Genomic DNA, 14,323 nt, shown 5'->3' with positions numbered 1-14,323 from the left:
CAGGATTCCCCCCCCCAATAATATTTCGTTGATGCTGTGCACCCAAATGGGGTCGTTATGCTTTCGCATATCATTAGGGCTTTATAAAGAACAACAGCGACATCTGCATGTGCCGCAGCGCTACAGAGATGGGGGAAAATACGGAAAACAAACCCCAAATGAGCTCCAAGCTCATCTGGCTCTGTCTTTCCTCAGTGCCTTCGCCACCACCATGGACACAAGTAATTGTACAGTGTAATCACATCACGGCTCATCTGAATATTCATAACCAAGACAAAGACTTGGAAGAGAAGAAAAGTGGGGGAGGGAGAGGAGGAGAATTTAAATATAAAACAGCATTTCATTTTGAAGCAAAGTTCCACATTCAGCTCAGGAGATTGTCCTGATACCGATATTGTCTGTCTGTCTGCCGTTCGGAAGCGGTGGGCAGTGGTAGCCTGGCACACGTAGCCCCCTCCATGGAGAAAGAAAATAAAGCACAACAACAAACAGCGACAGAACTGCCCCCAGCAAAAGTGATATTTGAAGAGTCGCCAACAGTGGCTAACCAGCTGCTGTTTTTCCAGGAAAGAAACAGTCTATTGAGGGAGCTTTATAAAGACCCCAATTAATATGTTGTGCATGTATAAGATCTACAAAGAGCCCACTGTGTTCCTCCCCCCGCAACCACCACCTTCTCTTCCTGATCAGTGCCAGTGGAGAAGGATCTGAGCTACCAAATAATTGATTAATCACTTCAGCGGTGACAACACACCTCTCCAAAATAAAGAGAGAAGAAAAACAAACACAAAAAGAGGCAACTGTTCGCTAATTAGTGTGTAAATTACCGCTGGTTCCATCCTTCTTTGTACCTTTGAAAAGGAAAAGAAAATACAAGAGAAAGAGTAGAGAAATATAATCCCCATCTTAATGTTTATGTTGTCTTCGTTTCTTTTTGTATTACTCTGATATCCTTTACTAGTATTAACCCAGAAGTGTGGTGTTTGTCGAAGCTGTGGCTGGCTCTGCCAGTTCGTTCCCCAAAGAGCTCCTATTTCCATTCCACTGGAGCTTATATTCCTTTAAATGTCTAGCGCAGCATCATTTCCCCCTTTCTAATACATCACTGCTGGAATTAGAAGAATCCAAGGTTATATCCAACTTCAAAGGTTTCCAAGTCATCATGATTTTAGTAAAAGTAGAAGACAGATGATGGAACAAGTGCCTGGCTTTTGAAGATAGGCATCATAGGGACCTTCCTCCCTCTGTCTCTTTCCCGCTCTCCCTCTCTCTCCCCCCAACTTTGTACCTCTCCAGCTCTGAATGTCCCGCGCTAGCGCGGTTTAATGATATGCAAATGAAATATGCATAAAACCATTCTACTGTATGATGATTAAACACTGGAGACATTAACCGCCGACGCTTCGCTGTTTGACTATAATAATCTTTCCCGAGCATCCACTTTGATTGCGGAGTTATGGAAACCCATAGCAGTTGGCAGAGAGAGAGTAAGAGAGAGAGAGAAGGAAGGAGAGATGCAGGGACGCATCACCCATCTCTGCATTTATCCCACTCCAGGAGACGTTTCCCCCCCTTTGTACTGCATTCCTACTGCTGTCTTTTGTAATCCATCCATGCGGTCGCACCAGGGCGATTAACAGGAAAAAAACCCTCTTTTCTCTTAATGTTTCAAAGCTCATTAGCCAAACGATTATTCCTCATTAACAGCGAAAGCTCATTCATTAAAAGAAAAAATATGCCCAAAAGATGCCAGCGCTGTTAATCCCGAGCCCTGTAGCTGGGCTGTAAATCCCATGCTAGTATTTTCCATGCAGAAGGGAAGCGCGCCAATCCACAAAAAAAAAAAAACAACAAGTAAAAAGAAAACATTTTGTGTGTTTTGTAAAATCCGCAAGAGAGGCAATTAATATTCCCGCTGTATGACTTTATTTTTTGTCTCTCCCTTTTGTTTCCAGTGCCCTTCCCTGGCTCAGCGCCCGGTGCCAACAGAACACCTTGCCGGATCCTCAGCAGCGCAGACACCGTAAGTAGCCGGCTGTCCCTTGACGCCCTCTTCCAAAAGCCCCAAGCCCTCCGGACCCCGCAGAGCGCCCGTGCGGCTCTTTCCCTCGCTCGCCCCTCCGGAGTGCCACCTGGGTTTCACAAGTAGCACCTTCCAAATCTCTCTGTCTTCAAGTTTGTGCATGTCTGTGTGGCATCCCTCCTCCTCCTTCACTCCCATAGTGGATCTTGTAAAGGGCTTCAGATCGGCCCCATTCATCTCCCTGGTGATAGCAGTGAATGTAGATAAATCTCTGCCTGCCTGCTTGCTGCTGGAGTATGATTTTTATTTTGTCTTCGGTGTATACCTAGGTCAAAAAGTGGGATGTATACTGACGTTGGGTGTGTGTGTGTGTGTCTGTGTCTTTCTCACTCTGTGTCTTTCTCTCTCACCCAGCACACAAACATACGTCTCCCGGCATGTGTGTATGTGCATGACATGCGTGCACACACATCGATACCCACACACAGACACGCGCCTGTGTGCACAGAGGATACACGCGTCTCCGCCATACACACCCCCGCACTCACACATCTCATCTGCAATTATCTGAGGCATTGTGTGCATGTGTGTATGTGTGTCCATACGCACACACAACAGTGTGTGTGTGTGCATACACCGGCATCTCTCGCTACACCCATAAACATTCCCTCTCCTCCCAGCAGAGGCTGTATGCAGCTGTGATCCTGCCCTATAAGAGCGGTATTCCTCCCTTCCTTCGGCGTGCTATTCGGAGACCTTCGTGCTCCCTTCTCGGAGTCTTTCCCGAGCTGCAGAATTGGCATCTTTCCCTGAGGTTGTCCGAATGGCAAATGGCATCATCTGTAGCTTGCATTCTTGCAGCTTCTTATGGCATTTCTCTCTCGACGTCGGCTACTCCCTTTTGTTTGTTGTTGACTGGGCTGGGTGTGGTGGGGTTTTTTTTTGGAGTTAATTGTAAACGAACCTGAATGGCAAACACGCCAACAGCTTGCGAAAAAAAAAAAACAGAAAAAAAAAAAAAAAAAAGAAAGCCCCACACAAACGCCTTCTGCTGCGACAGATGCCCATGTTGCCCCTGGCATGGAGAACGGGCACAAGGGGTTTGTTGTTGAGGTTTTTTCTGTTGCTGTTTTTATTGTTCGCATTTCCCTTTTCCCTTTATTTTTAAAGACTCCAAGATGCCGGCCTCGGCTTGGAACGGAGCGGTGTCATGGCGGAGACGACGGCCTTTGTCTCGCAGGGTGTGAAAGCATCCGTTGTGCTGGCTCCACTGCGGCAGAATGACGTTTAAAGGGGGGAAAAAGTGCTGAAAGTCCGAGTTGTGCAGCGCTGGTGGGGGAGTCCCCGGCCCCACAGAGGCATGCGTCCGAGGAAGGGCTCGCAGCGGAGGAGCCTAGTCTGTAATCCTGGCACTCGCGCCTCCGGTCGCTGCCTGCCGTTTGCTCCTGGGGGTCTGGATAATCTCCCCTGGCTTTACCGCACTGTCTGGCCCGCGCACAGGGCCCCCGTAACATATACCCGCTGCCGCGATCGCAGGGAGCTGTGGCGTTGCCACTGAATGGATGGCACTGTGCCAACTCCGCTGCCATCCGCCCTTGCAGCTCTTTTCCTCCCTCCTCCCTCCCGCTCTCCCCTCCTCCTCCTCCTCCCGTCGACTTGATGTTAATTAACACACGGGTTAATTGATTTTAAAAGCTGAAGAATTACAGTTAACTTTTCCCACAGGGTATGGACGCCAGCCGCTTGGCACAGTTCTGCCGCTCGCGCTGGTGCAGGGGGGCAGGGAAGAGCCCGCAGCAAAACCAGCGACTGCAGAGGATGGACGGACAGTCGTCCGCCTGTTGGAGTGCGGCTGGGGGTGGCTGACGCGCTCTTGCCTCGTCCTCCCGACATGTCACCGCTATATTTTGCTATAAACAATCAAAGCAACCCCTCCCCTTGCCTCTCCCACCCACCCTCCTTTCAGAAAGGCGAGCTCTGCCGAAGTTTAGCAAGGAAGCTGTCCCTCCCAAGGCTTAGCGCGGCACAGCCATGCCCAGCCTCTGCGGGGTCTCACCGCAGGGCTCCCCACCCCGTGCACCCTGCGACGGCTGAGGTGGGGCACCGGGGACCGCTGGCTGTTACGGGCTCGTCCTGTCTTCCAGGGCTCCTTTTCCTTCCCTTAATTGGCTCAGATACGTCGCTTGGGGTGAAGCATCTCAACCAGGGGAAAGTTAGTTCGTTGTAATTACGAGAGAATTAAACCATGTGAGGGCTTTGTTTTTTCGCTTTCGCCCTCCCTCGCTCCAGTCTCTGCCGCAAGTGAGGGTGAGTGGCGGTGCGGCTGGGAGGAGGCGCAGCAGTGCTGGGAACTTGCTGCTTTCACCTTCTCGTGCTTTCATTTTATTTCATTTTGTTTTTTAAAAGCATGAAGCAAGTGAAGCGACGAGAGGAATCCATTATGCAAATCAGGTCACATTTGCATAATGTCTCATGACTGGAATATGCAAATGAGTTGTATAATTTATGAGTGCCAGTGTCTGTCTAAAAGTGTTTCCCAGAATTTATAAAAAGTGAGACGCGGGGAGGGCAGCTGGGCTGGCTGCCCTGCCAGGAGGGCTCTGCGCTTTCTTTTCAAAGTCTTCCTTGAGATCAGCAGCTCAAATGCTCATTAATGAGAAACAAGCCCCCCTTCCCACCCTGTCCCCCTCGGTTTATTTGCTGTTTCTCCCTCTGCCAAGCCCCCACCTGCTCCCTTTGAACTTCCCCAGGAGGCGTTTGGCTGGTGCAGGGAGCGGGACGGTGATGGCCGGGCAGTCCTGTGCCGGGGGCTCGCCCCAGCTGTCTCCAGGGCTCTTCCCAGCAGGACAGACCCTGCCTTCCAGGCGAGCGAGCGCCGTGGGCACGGCGTGCAGTGGGGAGCTGCGCCGAGAGGCTTGCTCCTTGCTCCGGCAGGCATGGTGGGATTACTGCTCATTTGCGCTGCACCACGTCCAACCTGTGCTCCGAGGCGGAGACCCGTGCCTGACCTTGGGGAGAGCTGCAAGGGCAGCACAGGGGTGGCAGTGCCAGTGGAGACAGACCTTGAGCCTCCTGCCCAGAGCCGGCGGTGCTCCGCTTCGGCACTGGAAAGGTCTCTGGAATATCTGGAAATGCAGGACAGGTATCAAGACTCTTTTTTTTTTTTTTTTTGTTTTCTTTCCCTCTTCTCTGCGCGTTTGGAGACCTTGGGAGCATTGGGAGAATGCAGGTAGGCTGTTTCACACGGGGACGCCACTTCTCGGAGCCGTCTGTGCAGGGAGAGGGTAAATAATAACAGGCGCCGGCACATGGAGAGCCGTGGCGTGGCTGCAGCGTGGCGCTGGCGCGTGGCCCTCAGCCTGCCCGCTCCAGGCGGTGTCCAGCGAGGAGCCAAGGGCGGCTGAGCCCAGCGGTCGGGGCAGCTCAGCGTCAGCCTTCCTCAGCTCTGGGACGTTCCTGAAAGGGCTTTGGGGCAAGAAAGTGGGATGTGCTTTTCTTGAGAATCTGCATTTCAGTTGTAAAAACCGTATGTGTGAATCTCTCTGGTTTCAAAACAAGTTTTTTGGTGTTGGTTACCACCTAAAGGGATGAATCTCTCACTTTGAGTCAGTTTCAGAATAACGTGAGTCTTTGTGTGGTTTGTTTAGTAGATGCAGGTCTTGACTGGGACAGTGTATGTCCTACTGAACATCTCCAGAACGAAGTAGAGAATTTGTAAACTGTGCTTTTACCTGTGACTGTAGGATTGATTCCTGGTGGAGGAATATAGAAGGACCCTCTGCATTAGGTATAAGGAGGGCAAAACTGGCACATCTTCTGTCTTGACAAGCAGGCGAGACGCAGCAGCACATCCAGACTCCAGAGCATCTTTTGCTTATGAGCACTCAACTCCAGTGCTCCCTCCTGCACAGAGGGGTGACTGTCCCCCACACTGGTCCTCACTGGCGCAGGTAGCAGAGGAGTAGCTGAGTCTGACCTGGAGCCTGTGCAGGGTCAGGGCCACTGGGAGTAACCGGTGTGCCTGCCGAGGGCCGCGGGAGGCAGGGTGTGGGGGGAGCGGTAGAGCTGCAGGGAGGGCCGAGGGCCGTGGGAGGGAGCGTCCCACAGCCTGGGGACCAGTGGCCCTGCAGTGGCAGGAGCTGGGGCGGTTTTTAACCTCGAGGCGAACCACCCTCCTTCACTCGTCACAAGAGCTCCTGTGAGCTGGAGAGGAGAGGGGAGCATCCATCAGCTGTCTGTTAGGGTGTTTGGTGCACCAGGACAGGAGTGGTTATCCGGGCAGTACCTGTGACCGGCAGCTCCTCGTGGGGTGGGAGGAGGCCCTCCGGCTGCGGAGCAGTCCGCAGGCATCGGAGGGAATTCGGTCACTGTTTGGGCAGAACCCACAGCTCTGCCTGGAGCTCACCCCTCCGTGCTCTGCTCTGCACAGGGTGCTGGTCCTGGGGCCCCAACCCTGCCACCGCTTCTAGCCCACATGGCACAAGGGGAGCATCAGCAGCCGTGGGGCAGAAGCAGCAGCAGAGCTCTCTCCTCCTCCTCCTCCGGGTGCAGTATGCAGTTCCGCTGTCCCTGCTCCTCGCCTTCTCTCTCCAGGCACAGGGCTCCCTCCCTTCCACTGGGCAGGGCCTTCTATCTGTGTGTTGCTTTTTGGTGTTCTTATAAAACCGCCAAAACTCATGAACGTTCTCTTGTGTTCTTTGAGGCTGTACTGAGGACCGGTGAATGTCCCGAGCTTTGCGCTTGGGGATGAAACAGCTTTGCTGGCATAAGAGAATGAAAGCTCATCCAGCACATGCACTGAAACTTCCGTATCGACCAGACAAGATTTTCTGGTCTTTGTAGGTCAAGTAACAAGGGACAGTAGCATGCGGAATCCCTCACACAGCATCAGTCGGCCATTTATTGTCTGTGTTTCTACTGAGCTGGTGGTTTTTGCCAGCTGGACAGAGTGTGCCTGACAAACCCTTGGTGCTTTCTTCCAGTGTCCTCCTGCGCTTGGCCTCTGTGGTTCCCCCATGCCGCGCTGGAAGGGTTCTCTGCAGCTCCCTCCTTGAGACTTCCCAGGCCTTTGTCTGCAGCTGGAGCTCTCTGACCTGGATGGAGGTAAGCCTCTGAAACACTGATCCAGCACCTTGTGAGCTGAGGCTGCTCCGTACGTGGGGCCCTCCCCAGCAGAGCCTCCTTCAGCCGTGAGCCTACTCACAGAACCTGTCATAGTAACTCTGCCAGGAAGAGTTCCCACATCCAATGCAGAGTCCTTGCTTTAAAGAATCACATCCCTCCACGACCTTCCATTCCACGGCTGGTTTAAGCAGGGGGGTGCAGTAACAGGTAACCGCTGGGACCTCCAGTTCCTCCTCACCTCTCCCAGGTCAGGCATGCACCATTGGGCAAGGTGGGGTGTATGCTCCGGATTTTCTACTCCCACTGGTGTTGAGCTCCGTGGCAGTGTGCGCTGTCGATGCCAGTGCAGTGACCCACGTTCTGAGCTGCCAGCTTTGTCCCACCCTTTCTCAGGTTTGCACAAGAAGGGCAGGGTGCAGGCAGAGGTCTGAGCGCTGCTCTGAACAGGCACGTGAAGGCACCGGTCTGCCAGCAACAGGCATCAGCATCAGCATCGCGTTACCGGCCTTGGCACACCTGATAGATGTGCCTGACATTATGAACAGCTTGTCTGCATGGGGCTTATTGCCTGATGGTTGTAGATAACAACAGTTGTAAGCAAAGTGTGTAAAATCTTTAAATCTTTAACAAATCTCTCATTAATCCCAGCTAAGTAGATTAAAGCTGACTGCAGGCTTTAGAAGGAAGCAAGCTGATCACTTGTAGGACAGAGAAAGTATATACAATGAAAAACAGTTGGACAGATAGGCTGTAATGTGCAGTTCCTTTGTTCCTGGTCTAGATAAAACTAGGATGGCTGTCAGACCACTGGACCTGGGTTCAGATGGAGCCACAGATTCAATGAGATGAGAGTGTGCAGCATGATTCAAAACTGTCAGAGATGCTACAGGCAGGTTTTGTCTGTGCGCTGCAGCCCCAGGAAACGAAGCTGTTCTGTATGAATGGTATCTTCAGAAAAACAAGACGGGATGCTGAAGTCCCAGATGCAGATCAGGACCCTTCTCAAGGTTCATCCCGATGTTAAGGTCCTGCGCGTCAGCAGGGCCTGTTCACGGCCTCTGGTACCCTCACTGGAACTGATCTGTGTTTGTAGACATAACTCTCGTTGGCAATGAAATGGTTAAATATCTTAGCGCAGTGCAATTCAGCCAGATACTTACATTTTACTTCAGTAACTGAAGGAGTGGCTTTTGTAGGATTAGGCTCTTAGCTGGAGTGACTTGGGGTTTCTCTTCCTTAGAACCACGCGTTCCTTCTCCGCACGTCCAGTCGTGGTGTGACGCACCTGAACGCCGCTCACTCTCTGCGTGTGGGTGGGGGTGAGGGCCCTTCAGCAGAGGCTGGACGGACCTTTACAGCCCCTCCCTGTTGTAATTCAGCGACGTGCTCCCAGACGGTGCTCTCCCCTCGCTCCCCGTCAGCCCACTCTATCTGCCTGCTCGCGGTTGTCCCTGGCTCCTGCTCACCCAGGGCCACACACTCTCTGTCACTCTTCCTCGTGTTTTGCCTGTCTCAGTCCCTTATTTCAGTGATCTCATTTTCTTTGCCAGTTCAGTGGTTCTGTTTTCTCTGTCTTTGCCTTTGGCTCTTGTTACGGCACTGCCCCGACCAACAAGGACTGGGACTTTCTGTTCCAGCACGCAGATATGTGTGTTTCAAAGGTGGCACCATGATGACTGGTGCTAAAAATTGCAGCAGCACCTACTGCTTCTGTGGCCACATGTCCGAATGAAATACTGATCCTGAAGACTCAGGGTGACAAGCAGGTCAATATCAGGTTTTCTGAGTTTGGTGCTAAGCAAGGGAGAAAAGTGATGCAGGATAAATCTGCTAAAGGGACGAGTGCTGCTTGGGCAGCAATACCTGAGTGAGCCTGGGTCCGCCAGAAGGGAGCCCTTGGTGCTCTCCCCACATGGGCAGCTGGTGTTTTGCTCTTCGGAGAGCAGCTGAAATTTGAGGGCACCCTGTGAGCAGGGTGGGTGGTCACGTCCCTCTTTACCTCATCGGCGAGGTGGGCAGGACAACAGGCTTGATGCAGGTGATTCAGCCCGGGCCTTTAGTGGCAGAAGGAAGAAGCTGGCAGAAGGTTTCAAAGCTGCCATAGCAATCAGTCTCCCAAAACAGCGACACTTCTGTTTTAATAAAGTTGCGCTTTGTTTAATCGTGTGAGGGGATGACTGAAAAACGAGGACAGGAGGGTGCCCTGCTTCTCCCCTACCTCTACCAAAATGATGAGAAATTCTTAGGGCTGCTCTCAGGTGATCACAGGACATTGTACTTGAATGCTGCGATCTGCTGCCCTTGCTCCCCAATAGCTCCCCCACCCTGCAGAGTGCCCAAGGGCTCAGTAAGTAGGTTAATGCTTGCTTTAGGGTTCGCCTGAGGGTGAGAGTTCCCCACAGGAACAGTGGAGTTCCGTTTGTTCTGTGCGTGCGCATGAGTTCATAACCTTCGAGGTGAATGAATACCAGTTAAATAATTAATTTATGAAGACAATTCAAGCTGCCAGAATCTTCCCCCATCTCCACCAGAGCCAACACCAGCCGCGGTGGTGGCGCCTCTGGGATAATGTATTTAAGAAGGGGAATCAAATGCCTGGGCAACAGCAATTGCAGCAGGAGAGAGGAGTGAGGGCATGTGAGAGAAAAAACTCTGCAGCCACCCAGGGCAGTGAAGGAGGAGGAGAGGAGGTGCTGCGGGCGCTGGAGCAGAGGTTCCCCGCAGCCCCTGGGGCAGCCCCTGGTGAGACAGCTGTGCCCTGCGCCCAGGGAGGGCACTGGGGGAGCAGATTCCACCCACAGCCCGGGGGGACCCCACACCGGAGCAGGGGGATGTGCCCGAAGGAGCCCGTGACCCCGTGGGAAGCCCACGCTGGAGCAGGCTCCTGGCAGGAGTTGTGGCCTGTGGAGAGAGGAGCCCAGGCTGGAGCAGGTTTGCTGGTGGGACTGGTGACCCCGTGGGAGACCAACGCTGGTGCAGTTGGGGAAGAGCTGGAGCCTGTGGGAGGGACCCACGTGGGAGAAGTTCGTGGAGGAATGTCTCCCGTGGGAGGGAGCCCAGGCTGGAGCAGGGGAGGAGTGTGAGGAGTCCTCCCCTGAGGAGGAAGCAGCAGCAGAGACAAGGGGCGATGAACCGACCACAACCCCCATCCCTGCCCCCTGCCCCACTGCAGGGGAGGAGGGAGAAAACTTGGGAGTGAAGCTGAGCCCGAGAAGAAGGGAGGGGTGGGGGAAAAGTGTTTCAAAATTGAGTTTTTGTTTCTCATTATCCTACTCTGATTTGACTGGTAATAAATTAATTTCCCCAAGTCGAGTCTGTTTTGCCCATGATGGTAACTGGTGAGTGATCTCTCCCTGTCCTTATTTCCACCCACCAGCCTTTTGTTACATTTTTCTGCCCCTGCCCAGCTGAAGAGGGCAGTGACAGAGCAGCTCTGGGGGGCACGTGGCGTCCAGCCAGGGTCAGCCCATCACCACGCAAACACCCAGAAAGTGCCAGTGTCAACAGGGTCAGTGGGTGCGGGGACGTAGGTTGCAGAAATAGGGGCTGCCCAGGCCTCTCTCCCTGCAGAGCAGTAGTCTGCCCCTTCAGATAAGATTCAAAGAAATCCTGTGGATTTTTCAGTGGTTTAGCCTTAGATTTTCTGTTTATATTTGCATAACTAGGAATCTTCTATTTGCTTTGTGGTTTGTTGTTCCTCTTTGATGCTTCTTTGAAGCATCATCCATATTAAAACTTGAATTGTCTTCAAAAATTAGTTATTTAACTGGTGTGACATCCTGTCTAAACATTCATATCTTCATTTAAGAGTCATGCATTGATTAATTACCAAATTAAGCTACTCTGAACCCAAATTAAGAGTTTGCACTAGATTTTGCAACAGTTGCATTAAATCTTTTTAAACTTACTAACTTATTTTTAAGTGACGCTGTTTTTACTTTAGACAAGGCTTTGATTTCAGTTCTGCCATGCTTATATTCTTTTCCTTGCATTATTTTTTAATTTCTCATTCACTCTTCCAGTTCCCTGCCTCCCAGCCCTCCGTTCTCACCCTCTCGTGCAGTGGAATGGGTTTTTTTTCTTCCTAGCATCTCCCTTTTGCTGCAGTGTCACTGGCAACTTGCTCCTGTTCTTCTGGTCTCCATTTTCCTGGCTATCAGTAGCCTGTACCCACAGGTCCTGTCCCCTCTCCTCCTTCCTTGAACTCTGTGAGCCCGTTGTTCACCCCTGTGGAGAGCACAGAGGTTATTAACGAAAGGACAGGCTTACCTGTGTCCCTCGACAGTGCATGACGAGGAAGGTGCTGAGTGGGGTCGGCTGCAAAACACAAGAGCCAATGCTGAGCATCTTCCAGCAGTGTGTGTGCTGCTGCCATCAGGGGATGGGAGCAGAAAGCTGGGTGCCCACGGGCCACCATGGGTGTTGGGCTGGCCATGGGGCAAGGATGGCAATGTGGCCAGGGCAGGGAGCACGGGGCAGGGGTGGGAATGCAGCAGAGCTCCTTCGGGTTGCTTTGGTCATGCCTTACGCATCAGGTTGCCCTGTTTTCTCTTACTGCCAGACTAGCTCCGAAGAAGGAAAACAAACCAAAATATGTCAGTGACTTTGAATTGCAAATCTGGGTGTTCAAGAGCCATGAAATGAGAAATTTAAGGTGCTTACTGCAACATGAATCCACCCATGTTGGACATGAGTAGCATTTCCTATTTCTGCTCAGAGCCCTGAATACATATCTCAGTTAAAACAGATGTCCAAGCAGCTATGGCTGGCAAAAACAGGGTTAGGGGGGAAACGGAGAGGGGTCTGGTATGTTCATTATTACAGACATTGACTGTGGCAAGGTGAGGTTAAAAGTGTGCCTAGAACTACGTATTCAAAGTTCATTTACTATTTCAATTTTAATGCTAGAAGTTCCTGTGTTTAATTTCCATCTAAATATTAACTTGTGTTGTCACATATAGGTAATATTGACATTTTCTGTTAAAAGATTCTCTTTTTTGGTTGCTTGCCTCTTCTTTATCCATTTTAAACCTGAAATTTTCTACATTCGTTCTTGTCTTGGTATGATTTTCCTTTAATATTTCTGGAAAAAAACAGTTTTGCCAAAAATTATTTTAACTGTAAAAAATACATGACTTGTTCAAGATGGGGGGGAACCTTACAGATGTGTCCTTGAAAAATACGAAAGCCTCTGTGCTTCAATGTAAAGATTTCCATATTCTTGCCAGAAATATTTTAGCAATGTGCTGCACCTTGCCTTCAGAATTAGCCTTAACTTTGACATTTCTCCCCCTCCAGCCCTGCTGGGAGTGCCCGGGATTCTCTTCCAGCCCCGTTCCCCGCGTGCTCTGTGCCTCTGGGAGCACGCTGGCCACATTCCCAAACTGCAAAACCTGGCACGATGGTGCAAGCTCAGCTCGGGCTCTTCGTGCGAACGCCTCAGGCCACCGCTCTGCGGTGATGCGTCGCGTGCAGGGTCAGTGGTCCCCCGAGGGATCCTCCTGTGGCAAAGGTGGCTGCTGCGGGGGCGGGGGGGGGGGCGTGTCTCACCCAGCTGTTGGGGAAACCTGGAAATGTTGAGCAAATGACAGACGGTGACTTCGGAATTGTCTAGGTGGGGAACTGCTTTTAGTGACAGGTACGGCCGTGGTGTGTTGTGTTACTGGAGACAGTGGACAAGCCAGGACCCTCACAGACAGCTCTAATTGTCCTTATCCTCAAAGTTTTCAGCTTGGAACTTGAAGGTGTTTCTTTGTAGAATTGCTGAGCACTCACAGTTTTGCCTGAAACATATGAAATGCTATAAAGTTGTTAAGTGCTTCACAAATCAGAACTAGACATCTTGAACCAAGCACCTAAAATTAGAGGACACATCTAGTGCTTGAATCTCTCTCTGCCCCTGTTCGGCATTTGTGAAGTGCGGATAATAAAAGTTTTTCCTCACAGGGATGCTGAGATTAGGTAATGCTCCTGGAGAATTTAGATAATGATGAATGTCACAGAAATTCCCACAAGGAGATTAATAACAATGTTCTTCATGAGGTTTGAAAAGTGTGCACTAAATGCAAGTCGGAGCCACACACTAAGTTCTGAGAGAGAAAAGGAAGCACTGACTGATGACCTTTTCTGTGCACATTATCCACTTTGTGAATGAGTAATTTTAGGATAGCACAGGATCATGTCTGGGAGTCCCTATCATGTGCTTATACAGAAGGGCCCAAATTATGCTGACAACCTTAATTCTATCATATCCAGTGTTCTAATAGTGTCTTGTAATTATAGTATTTTTCTAAAATAGTTCTACTGTAGGCATTATTTTTAAATTAAGAAATCCCATCTGTTCTCACGCATATTTCCATACTCAGTCCAGCTAATGAAAACTGCAAGGGTTAGGCATTCTTTGAGAGCCTTCCTCAATAGTAAATGCTAGCAGAGACACCAGAGTGTTCTCCTGGCTATTAATCTGCAGATAATAGAAGGTCCATTTCTTAAGTACACACAGAAAAGGAGAAGAAGAAATACTGGCTATGACACAAAATGAATTGTCTTCCTCCATGCCCTTGTAACCTAGGGCATGTAGTGCAGGCTGCCAGCCATTGCGTTACAGATTTAAAAGTGCTGGAATCTCTCAGTTCTTTAGCAGGTTCCCTGATGGATTGGTGAGTAATGTACTTGAAGAGTGCATTACTAAGCCCCAGACTAATGGCTAGCTCTTGCCCATGGCTTTTGCTATAGATCATTCATCGTGCTATTCATAAGCTCTCTGCCAGTCTGTCTCTGGCACTTGTGCTGCTGCTGCTAACACCATTTGCCTGATGAATTCTGCACGAACAGGCCGCACGTTTTCAGAAGGCGAGTGGTAAACGAGAAGAAAAGAGTGAGTCATGGTTCTCCAGCAGTTCTCCTCTTGCTGTTTTGGAGGACAGGGTAAAGGATAAGGTGATGGACATGACACTCACCCAGTATTACTGGCACAGTCACCTGTAAAGAACGTCTGGGGTTTCTACACACCACAGGGCACCTTCCTATCACTTTCTGAGGAATTTGTACCTGGGCACTTTGCTTTCCTAAGAAGACTGATGTTGCAGGCCATGGTAAGATAGAAGCGGGAGGGAGAGGGGACTGGGTTGCTGAGCACGGCTCTCCGAAAAGGAAGGAGTTTCCCTGGCATGTTCT

At 50.8% G+C, this 14,323-nt stretch overlaps 1 protein-coding gene across 5 annotated transcripts in view; it reads left to right on the top strand.

Annotated features, from left to right (window-relative positions):
* The window catches only part of PMFBP1 (polyamine modulated factor 1 binding protein 1), a 129,748-nt gene that overhangs the window by 70,575 nt on the left and 44,850 nt on the right, over positions 1-14,323 (top strand). For 2 of the 5 annotated variants that reach the window (XM_074840074.1, XM_074840077.1), the window contains exons 1-2: positions 1,136-2,023; positions 7,006-7,126. The gene's annotated coding sequence lies outside the window, so the exon portion shown is untranslated. Of the gene's footprint in view, positions 1-1,133; positions 2,024-7,005; positions 7,127-14,323 lie in introns of those variants that run through there. The other 3 variants (XM_074840072.1, XM_074840073.1, XM_074840076.1) reach the window with 3 other exon arrangements.

The sequence above is a fragment of the Strix aluco genome, chromosome 14 (genome assembly GCF_031877795.1).
Source record: "Strix aluco isolate bStrAlu1 chromosome 14, bStrAlu1.hap1, whole genome shotgun sequence".
NCBI lineage: Eukaryota > Metazoa > Chordata > Aves > Strigiformes > Strigidae > Strix > Strix aluco.
Note: the sequence above shows the minus strand (reverse complement) of the source record. Positions and strands in the feature narration are given on the sequence as shown.